Source organism: Tupaia chinensis, unplaced genomic scaffold (genome assembly GCF_000334495.1).
Source record: "Tupaia chinensis unplaced genomic scaffold, TupChi_1.0 Scaffold143758_1, whole genome shotgun sequence".
NCBI classification, from domain to species: Eukaryota; Metazoa; Chordata; class Mammalia; order Scandentia; family Tupaiidae; genus Tupaia; species Tupaia belangeri.
The window spans coordinates 1,205,771-1,214,632 of NW_006203607.1; positions in this window are offsets into that span (position 1 = coordinate 1,205,771).

Here is an 8,862-nt window from a genome sequence, read left to right on the forward strand (position 1 = left end):
ATTCCTTCTTTTCCGCATTTCTCCCCAGGAGCCACCGGCAACTTTGGCACAGATCAGGGTTTAGAACCACTGAGTCCTCCACTCACACTGCGCCTCCTCCAGGAAGCCCACCCCACGCCCTCACACCCTCATTCAGACACTTCCCCCAGCAAGGTCTCATGGTCTGCTGGGCTTTGCGGTACTCGGCACATAGAGCCACAATCCTTCTTGTTTATCAAGGGCCCACCCGGTTAAGCACTGCCAGGTGCTTAACATGGATTATCCCATTTTATCCTCATAACCCTGAAAGGTGAACATTTTACAGATGAGAAACAGCTAAGTGGCTTTCCCCAATCCGGCACCCCCTGCTGGAGGCAGAGACAGCAGGGGTGGTGGGAAGAATTGCTACGACGGGTCTGGCTGCAAAACCAGGCTCTCTGCTTCCCAGTTGCGTATGACTGGGGCAAAACACTTGACCGAGACTCAGTTTTAGCATCTGTGAGTAGGGACAATAATTCCCACTTCCCGATGTCGTCCTGAGCGAGCGAGTGCCTAGAAAGTCCCCAAGCAGTGCCTGTCACATGGAAGACAGGGCCAAGTGAGTTAGCTCCCCTTCCACGTTCCCTGCTCTTCCCCCCCCCAATTCTTGTGAATGTCCCCATCACCTGTTTTCCAACTCGTCGCCAACCTCCCTTCCCCAGGCTCCCGTGCTAAACCCTAGTGCCTTCCTCCCCTCTGAAAGCGGGAGTGGTCCAGGGGACCGTCCTGGGCCTCTTCTCTTTTCTCATGGTCTCCCTCGCCCCCTGAGCTTGCCCAGTGCTGTGGCTTTAAATATCACCCAGTCACTGACTCCAAAATCTCCAGTCTTCATCTCTCCCCGGGACCCACACCTACATACAGGACATTCGAAAAGGTCGTGGAACGTGGGTGTTATGAGAATATTTTGCATGGATTTTCTTTTTTTTTAAATATTATTATTTTACCCAAATAAACTTGTACTTTGATTCTAGTTTTCCACAAACTTTTTGAAGTCCCCTCACATATTCAACGGCTTACATGACATTCTCTGTAAAGCCTCACGGTCTCCCAAACTGAATACATATAACACAGAGACTTAATTCCTCTCACCCTGACCCAGCCCCTTACCAGTTTTTCCCTTCGATGGGAAACTTTACTTCAGTAAGTCACATCGAATTTCACTGTTTCTCTCTCCAAAACAGAACCTGAACCCTTTATTTCTCTCCATCTCCATCATCGTCACCAGAGACGAATGACATTCAATTCTCTCTGCCTAGAATACCGTCCCTGCTCCAGTTGTTGGGATCTTTATCTTATTTTATTTCGTTATTTTATGCTTGGGGAGTATGCACACGCACGTGCCTGGGGTGTTTTTCAGGCCACTGGGTCCAGGACTCGAACTAAAGCATTCCCATCCTTTCTCATCTGGTTCTCAACAAAAACATCCTAACTGGTCCCTCTGCACCCACTTTTATTCTCACAAAAGACTACTTTTAAAGGATAGCATTAAATGAAGTAGTCCTGTAATGTCTGTATGAGCTTTTCCATCAGAGGTGTGTTGGATTGCTGCAAATTCTTTGCTCTTCTACTGAGAAGCAGAGTCCAATTCTCTTCTCTTCACAACTGCCTTAATGACTTGGTTGACCAATAGAATTGCAACTTCCAAAGCCAGGTCATAGAAGCCTTGCAACTTCTTCCCAGGTCTCTTACTTAGAGTCCCTGAGTTTCCAGGAAGGAAAGCCAACTAACCAGAGGCCAACCTGCTGTGAGGGAACCTAAGCTAACCATGAGGCCATGTGGAGAAGAGAAAGATGCCCGGCAGGCCTCCCACCGTTGTATACCCCAGATGTCTGAGTCTCTGCAGCCAAGGTTCCGACACAGTGGAGCACAGACAAGCCATAGCCACTGTGGTCTGTCCCAATTCCTGAACCCAGGATCATGACACAGAATAACCAACTATTGTTTTAAACCACTACTCTTCAGGAAAGTTAGTTGTTCAGAAGTACTCCGCCTATCTCATAAAATGTGTTGGAATAGGGGACCAGCAGATGGCATAATGGCTTCATTGCTGGACTCCCATGTAGTCGACCGAGGTTCGCGTTCCGGACCCGGTGGCTTAAACTCATGCCAGTCATGTGTGCGTGCATGTCCAGTATCCTGAGAGGAGAATGGAGGAGAAGGGATTGTGGTGTGGCCATTCCCCCTGGGGGGTGATTTCTCGCTTTCTGTCTCTTTGTCTCTCTCTGGCTTTCTGGCGAGTGCACACACACTATAGCTCCAAAAAAAATAAATAAATAAAAAACATAAATAAAAATTAAAAAAAAAAAAGAGTTGGGATGTGTTTCTTTTCCATGTCAAGGAGTTGTGTGTAAGATTAGTATTATTTGTTCCCTAAATAGTTGATGGAATTTGACAATGAAATCATCTGAGTGAGAAATTTTTATATTATAAATTCAGTTTCTTGAAGCCAGCAGGTGGCATGGTGGTTAAGGTGCTGGATTCCCACATGGCCAATGGCAATTCAAGTCCCAGACATGGTGGTTTGAAATCACATCAGGTGTGTGTATGTGCATGTCCATAATCCTGAGAATGGAGGAGAAGGGATTGTGGTATGGTCATCCCCACTGGAAGGTGATCTCTCACTTTCCCTTTCTCTGCAAGCACATGTTCCCTATGGCAAAAACCTAAAAAAAATAAAATAATAATAATAAATTCAATTTATTTAATAAATATGGTTATGCAGATTTTCTATTTTCCTTATGAACTGATCTTTTTCTTTTTAAACTTAATTTAATTTTTTGTATTGCTAGAAGGTGCATGAGCTCATGGGAGAGAGAGAGACTGACAGAGAGAGACAGAAAGAGAGAGAAAGCATCCCTCCCAGCCAGCTCCCTATTTTAAATTTTATATCACTTATTACTACCTGACATTATCTTTCATTCTTTTCCCTCCACTTCTCTATCCCATTATAATTTCGAGCACATATACACACTCACCTGGCATGTTTTACAAGCTACCGGGATTGGAACTCCAACTCCAGCTGGTCATGAAGCCCTACCACCCTAGCACAGCACTTAACCTCCGGGTTATGGGCTAATTCCTAGACTGATCTTTTAAATGACAATAAATTATATCCCTCCCTTTACGATAACCTCGAATGGCTTCCCCTCGTTCTAAGGATAAAATCCAAGTCACTTCCACAACCTCTAACCTTTATCCTCTAGCTCCTGCTTGCTTTTCTGCTCTCACCTGCAGCCATATTGATATGTACAGAACTAAAGCTTTTTTTTTGAGAGTTTTTTGTTTTGTTTTGTTTTGTTTTGTTTTTTGCTATAGGGTCTGTATGCTCACCAGAGAGAGACAGAAAGAAAGAAATAACCCCCTTGGGGGATGGCCATGCCATAATCCCTTCTCCTCCATTTTCCTCTCAGGATTCTGGGCATGCACGCACACGCACCCAGCGTGAGTTTCACGCTGCCAAGTTCAGGACTCAAACCGTGGTCGACCATGTGGGAGTCCAGCGCCTTAACCACTATACCACCTGCTGACCCTAGAACCATCTCCTTAATAGCATTTAGACTTCAGCCCAGGTATTGCCTTCTTGGGGAAGTCTTTTAGACCAACAAGTCAACATTTCCCTCAATCACTATATCATAGTGTTCTTTAAATTGTTTTTAAGTTTATTCATTCATTTCTTCCACAAGAGAGAGAGAAGCCCTAACAGGGTCTTCATGCCATGTTCCACCCCAACCTCTGCCGCCCCAGATCATAGGCACTTGCATGCACTCAGTGTGCAGACGGAGGCCTCAGGACACGAACACAGGATCTTCCTATGCAGGTCCAGCAGCACAGACCACTGGAGCACCATGATTGCTGCTCCGCCAGCCAACACCCTATTTTAAATTTTATATCACGTATCGTTATCTGACATTATCTTTATTCTTACTTCACTCACCTATTATCTCTCAGTGTTGACTGCACCTTTCCAGAATTTCAGGTCCATGTAGACAGAGGCCTGTCGGTCTTATCCATGGAGCCTAAAACACATGATCATGGAGAGTGGTAAATACATATTTATTGGGGTTAGCAGGTGGCATGGTGGTTAAGGCACTGGATTCTTACATGGCTGACCGAAGTTCAAATTCCGGACCTGGTGGCTTGCTTTCTCATTTTCCTTCTCTCTCTGGTCAAAACAAAAACAAAAACAAAAACAAAAACGAACAAATCTAATTAAATTAAATAATTATTTTTAAAAAATACATATTTATTCATTTGACTTGTTGCCTTGGCCCACTCAGCCCTAACCTGGCTACCCTCTGTTCCGATTGCTACCAGAGCTGGCCAGCACCAGGTTAAGAATGGGCAGTGGGGACCAGTAGTTAGCGTAATGGCTATGTCGCTGGACTTACATGTAGTCGACCGTGGTTCGCGTCCCAGACCCGGTGGCTTAAAACTCACGCCAGATGCGTGTGCATGCGTGCCCAAGATCCAGAGAGGAGAATGGAGGGGAAGGGATTGCGGCATGGCCATCCCCCCTGGGGGGTGATTTCTTGCTTTCTGTCTCTCTGTCTTTGTTTGTCAAGCGCATGCGCCCTATAGCAAAAACCTCGAAAAAAATTTAAAAAATTAAAAAAAGAATGGGCAGTGGCCAGTGGCCAGGCCTACCACCAGGCTTTCTTCTCCTACCAGGGACTGACTTCAGCCTGGTTTTCTCTCTTGTATCCAGAGCTGGAGGGCAGCTTTGAGGCCTTGTAGGAGCAGAGACCCAGGCGTGGCACCTGGGAGTGAAGTTGTGGCCACTACATCTAGCTCAGGAGTTTCGGAGTCCATGTGTGTCTGAAACAATCCCTTCCCCTGACTCTCATCTGAGAGTAGATGCTCGATCACTCTTGAGTGAAAATTGATCCCATCGCTTTTCTGTGGTTCTCTTACCCCAGTATCCTGTCGTAGATGAGGAAACTGAGGTCAGTCACTAAGTGGCTCCACCAGGATCACAGGGTAAATAAGTGAACGTGTTGGACTTCATCGATTTTCCCCTCGATTTATGATCCCACCAACGAGGGCATCAATTTCAGAGATTAACAGCTGCAAATGATGGCATCAAACCGGCTGCCCCAGCAGCCCTCCAAAGTGCATCTCCAATTCAGGTTTATCTTCATTAAGCAAGTAATTCATTACCGGCGGTAAGCATTCACATCAGAGTGAGAATATTAAAAAAGTAATTATATTTTTCACAGTGCAGCTTTCTGGGTAAATTGTATGCAAATTGCCGTCTAAATCAGGCTGGCGGATCCCTCGCAAGTCTCGGCACTATTTGGAGGGATACTTTGGAGACTGGACTAGTCACCGTCTGCTCACCTCTGAGAGCGTCCAGGACAGAGGCTTGCTTTCAGTCAGGGAAGGTTGAAAAATAGTAGCCATTATGTCTTAATCCAAGCTCCGGTTTCCTCATCTGTGAAATAGAACTTCTCCTGGGACCAAATTAGGGAACAGGAAGGACGCTCTCCAGTATTGGTCACACCTGGCATGGACGTGGGAGGCAGGTGACTTCAATAAATGCCATGACAGCTTTGGGGAAGACCACAAGATTGTTTCAATAAGCACTGATCCCTACTGGCTCAGAGAGGTGGTGGGGCAGCTACTGGGGTGGGGCAGTGGGCACTGCAGAGGAGCCAGCTTCCTTCTCATTCTGCTGGGCCACCAACCACTGTGTGGCCCCAAGCTCGCTGCTTCTCCCCTCTGGGAAGAAGCATTAGTGAAGCCTTGAGTGAAGCCTTGAGTGAGGATGGCCCAGCAGGGGCACACCATGCACTGCTCCCAGGTTGCACTGCTGCTCACCTCTGGGAGCCAGAAGGCCCTTGCTGGAAAACAGGGGCCTACAGAGCAATCCCTTAGTTTGCAGATGGGGAAAAGCAGCCAGGGAAGGCCATGACTGATTCAGAGTTGGGAAAACAATGGAGTTAGGACCAGAAACCCAGACCAGGCCAACTCTAGCACACACTAGCAGTGCCACCTGTTGGATGGGGTACTTAGAGGCCTGTCTTGGAAATTGCTGTTTGGAATCTGGTCTGATTCATTTGAGCTCAGGGCTGGGATGTTATCCCGGGCTTGGTCTGGGGCAGGTCCCTTCCCATCTCAACCTTTGTTTGTTAAATGGGGCAGTTGAGAGAGAGATCCTTATTAGGTAGGGTCCTTTTCTTTTGGGGGGGGAGATTTTTGGTTTTATTTGTGTGTCTGTGTTTTTTTGTTTGTTTGTTTAACTATAGGGCACGTGCGCTCGCTGGAAATACAGAGAGAAAGAGACACAGAAAGCGAGAAATCACCTCCCGGGGGGAAGGCCACACTGCTGTCCCTTCTCCTCCATTCCCCTCTTGGGATCTTAGGCATGCATACACACATGCCCGGCATGAGTTTAAGCCACCAGGTCCGGGACTTGAACCACGGTCGACTACATGGGAGTTCAATGACATAGCCATTAAGCTAACTGCTGGTCCCTTAGGTAGGGTCTTAACGACATCCTTTTCCTTTCCCTGGAGCAAAACTCCGAGAGGAGACCTGGAAGTGCCAAGGGACCTCGAGGCAGAGAAGGTTGGGCCTGGTCAAGTCTGGGTGCCAATTCCAAGCCTAGCCCACCCACACACAGAAAACAGCAGATGGCCATGGTTTAGGAAGATGTGCAGAGTCCCCTGGGATGGGGGCCCCTGCTACAGAGCCTTGGCAGCCCAGAGCCCAGGCCACAGGGCCAGGCTTCACCAGAGGCTCTCACTCAGGGCCACTCGCTTCCATACGTGTGCCAGCCTGGGACCCGGAACTATGTTAGGGGTTGAGACTGTGCCTGGAGCTATGGCAACTGGAACCCTAGCCATGTCCAGCACACACACTTGGCTCGGTACACAGTCTGCACGCAGTCAGGCTGCACACACAGCGCTACCCTGGGACATGCAGACAGGGACAGAAGTCCACACCAGCCTGCCCAGGCATGGCTGTGCCTGCTATCGCTTTGACACGGGGACATTGGCAACAACTAAGCTCACGATAGTGGTCACCCAGCAGGGACATGCCACAGGCATGCTGGAATTCCCAGTTACACCCAGACATAGACCTGTGCCTCCTCGTGGCCCAGCTCTGTATCTCAAGACCGCATCTGAGCAACCTCGCAACTCCACGCTCGTGGGGCTACGATAAAGTTTCCCCTCCACCTAGAACAGTGTTCCCAGGCTGCTCACGCGAGCATTGTGCCCGTGGGAGTCCAGACCGTGCTACGGCTGCTGCGCTCGCGCTGAGAGGTCCTCCTTATTCTCGTGTCTTGCTCAGCATTTGTTCATTGCCGCAGGGTGTTCATGCTTACCGTCTACAGAGAGAGAGAGAGAGAGAGATGCCTCCAGTGGGGTGTGGTCATGAAGCAATCCCCCCTTTCTTGGTTTCCCCATCCCACGAGGACTTGGGGCATGCATGCACATGAGATCAGAATGCTTTTCAAGCTTCCAGGTATGGGTCTTGAACACTAGCCAGCCACATGGGATCTGGCTCCCTGGGCACAGCCCTTAACTACTGTGCTGTGGCTGGCCCTCATGTGTGAGCATCCAGTTGTGCACGGGTTTAGAGAACAGCCCAGATGTAAGCCCTGCCTCTTCTCCACCTCAACATCGCTGAGACAGCCCAGGCAGCCCGTGACCTCCAACCCAGCCAGTCAGGCCATCCGCATCCTTCACCGACGCTGGGATTGGGTGGGTTTAGGGCTGGGTGCGGACTTGGACTGCTTTCTTCAAGCTGTGCAAATCTCCCCAGGCGTGAGGAGTTTACTCTCTGAATGGTCTTTCTTGAATTTGTCTTTCCAGAAGTTCCAGGCTACCTTAGACACCTTCCATGACTCTCCCTGGCTGCACTGGCCCCTGGGAACAGCCACAGTCAAGCCTTGATCCAGGAGTTAGGATCATAACCCCAGGCTTCTATTCTAACTCGCTGGCTGGCCCTGGGCCCATCTGTTTGTCTCTCTGGGTCCATTTTTCCTTCCACAGCATGGGGGTGGATTGGGTTGGGATGAGGTGGAGAGCACCCAACAGAACTTGAAAGCCCCCACCCCTGACCCCCACTGTCCTGTACTTCTCATACTGTGCTTTCTGCTGGGACCAGCGCTGGGGACTGACAGCCAGAGCCAGGCCCCACTCTCGGGACACTGCTCTAGGGCTCTTCCCCACTCTGGCTGCCCACCCCGGAGAGCGCTGGCAGAGGCCGGGCAGAGCAGAGGGAAGAGCAGCACCTGATCCCAGCAGAGATGTGGGGATCGCAAGGCCATTCATACAGGAGTCACTCCGTTTGCTAAATTGCAGCCAGCTCACTCCTTCCTGGCTGGGCAGCCTCAGACAGGCTGGTCTGTACCTCTGAGCTTCACTCTGTCCTCCACTGAGAGGAGGTGACAGCTGGCCCCTGGTTACAGGGCCTTGAGAGGCTCCTTCGAGACTGCGTGAGAAGGGACCGGCAAAGCGCGGAGCCGGCCAGGAACCAGCAACCATCTCCACCTCTTTCCTTTTCTGGCCCAGCAGTGGGACCACCCTCCCCCCGCCCATCGCCCCAGAGCCTGCTGAGCTTGGGAGGGACGCGCTTGGCACGGGAAGAGAATGGGGAGAGTGGACAGAGGGGCTGCCCATGTGCCCCTCATGCCAACGGCTTGAGCAGCTCGCTTCTCACTTCCCTCGCCGAGGGCACCACACAGACAGCCATGCCCGCGAGGGAAGAGAGGACACTCTCGCCCACTCCCCCACAGGAACGCCGGCTCCTGGCCCCGGAGGTCATTAGTCATAAAGCGTCCACCGAAGGCAGGAGTCCCCTCTGCACCGGGCCCAGTGGTCCCCTCCAGAGAGTGTG